Here is a 2,505-nt window from a genome sequence, read left to right on the forward strand (position 1 = left end):
TTCCTATTTTGATTTTCAAATTATTTTCTTTTTCCTTCCTACTTCCTCCTGTATAAATTCTATAAATAGGGAGGTAGGGAGGGGATAAGAGAGGTAGGGAAAAAGGTGAGAGAGCGAAAAATAGAGTTGGTGCAAGCTCAATATTTTTGTATTCTTTTTCCCTCTCAAGGGAGTGATGAAGCTTCCATGGTTATAATTTACATAAATATCTTTTATTGCTTGTATTAATTATTCCTCTGAAATTTTTTTTTTTTTTTTTTGAAAGTTAAAGCAATTACGTACACACGTTACCTCTAACGAGGTTTGAACCCCCAACTTTCCCTTTGAGGAGGTAGGGGTGATACCGCTAGGCCATTTGGTCCATTGGTTCATTTGGAAAGAATTCTTTGTGAATGTCAATGATATAAACCTCTCGATGAAGAAAGTTAGAGGCTAAAAAAAATGCATAGAGGGAACATTCTTCATGATATGCCAAAGTATACATATAGTATAGTGTAGTGAAAATATTGACAATGACTACCACTATTACAATACATTTTATTAGAAAAATAAATGAAGGATAATTCGTTTTATGTCAATTAATGGAAATACAGGTAATGTTTGTCACTATTTATTTTCTATAGCAAGCAAAAGGTACTGAAAGAGATTTTACAAGAATATTATTCATAAATATCCAAGTGTTCAATGTTGTATTTTCCTTTATCTTTTCAAGTTCTAATTGCAAGTGTTTATTTATTTGGAAAAATTTTAATTAAGGAAATTAAACAATTTATTTATATTGATCTATGGTGGTGGATTCTACTTCCTTGGGATTTTTGTTTTCTTTAGCATTAATATTAGTTCTTTTTATTAATTTTATTATTCAAGAATAAAAATTTATTTTTCCATTCTTTTAATTGATGTTTTGAATTTTTTTTTTCTCCGTTTTGAATTTAAGTTGTTTAAGGAAATCTCACCTAAAATGTGTGATTGGACTCTGCTTATTTTATACAATTTTTAGTTTAGTTTTTACAGGTTTTCTTTATTTTTGTACGAAGTATAAAGAACCAACAACAAAATTCCATAAATTTACACTCATTATATTTAAAATTTTCAGCAATTAAGTTTCTTATTTTATTTTTTCTTAATTTGTGAAAAAGTTTAATTAATTTTGGACATGTTCCTTGTACTTCGTGAATGGCTAGGGGAACCAAGAAGCAGACTATGTCATTGTTGAAATACATGGATGCTTGATGGTGAGGAAAGAAAAAATTGAAGGTGCAGCCATGTGGATGGAAGTATATAGAAGAAATCACGAGTCACGCTCCCATGATTGTTGGTTTCAGTTTGGTGGATGAGAAATTCTGGATGTCTTTGTATGCTAAGGTTGAAGCGATGGATATGGGGTGACACCGTTTTGGACTAAAATTGTGATTGAAATTCCATCTTCTATAGTCATTGGTTTTGGTCTACAAGTTTGTTTTATGAACACAAGAGACAGGACCAGTAGGTCAAAGTTGGAGGACCCTCATATCACCCATTATCGGAGTTTGAATTTTGAAATTTAGAATGATGAATAATTGGAATTTGGAAGTTAGAATTAAATAAATAAATAACAAGTTATGTTTTTGTTTTCTGTTTTTTTAGGTATGTAATATAATTTTATAACAATTAATTCCAAAACCATGTACAAGACTTCACGAAAATACAGTATAAATTGAGCATAACAAAAAACCCATCATCAATGAATAAATCAATACCTGCCCCATAAATAAACAAGCCAATTAAATAAAGCTTTTCCTATATCATAAATCTGACCATCACCATCAAAATACTAGATTGTGAAAGCAATACTTAAAAATTCAATTTTATGAACTAATGTAAACATGGTTATAATTATGAACTATTCATATCTTCATAAATTATCCGATTATAATTAATGGACACTTAATTCATGGCGCATTAACATAAAAACACGTTCAGCATATATGTATTGACATAAATAAAATAAATTTATTAAATTTAAACATCAAATTTGCTTTGTAAGTGTTAGCAACCATTTTAACAAGGTTAATTTGACTTATTATCACTTGTTATCTGAATTGGGAAAGAGTTTAGAAGGTTAATTTGGTCTTATTAGTTTAAGTTTTAAAATTCCTATTAAATAGAAAAAATATATTAATCATAACTTTTATAATTAATTTTTCAATTAGAAAAAAAAGACATAATAATTTAAAAGGGTAATTTGGTCATTGTATAGTCTCACAAAAATAGAAAGAAAATATTAATTAAACATTTTATGATTAATTATTCAACCAATGAAAGGTGCCACTGTGACATGACACGATGAAAATCACGTGATAGTCCCTGAAATAACTAATTAACCTTTTTCACTTGGGAAGTACATGAGAAATATAACACTAGTAAACATTTGGAGTAGTTATCAGTAATGATTTTTGAATGACTTGATTGAGATAAAGATAAAATAAGGTTACAAGTAAAAAGATGATATACACTGAGTTAACA

Source organism: Cornus florida, unplaced genomic scaffold, assembly GCF_030987335.1.
Source record: "Cornus florida cultivar Cherokee Brave unplaced genomic scaffold, ASM3098733v1 CherokeeBrave_3.0.0_Hap2_Chr09, whole genome shotgun sequence".
In the NCBI taxonomy this organism is placed as follows: Eukaryota; Viridiplantae; Streptophyta; class Magnoliopsida; order Cornales; family Cornaceae; genus Cornus; species Cornus florida.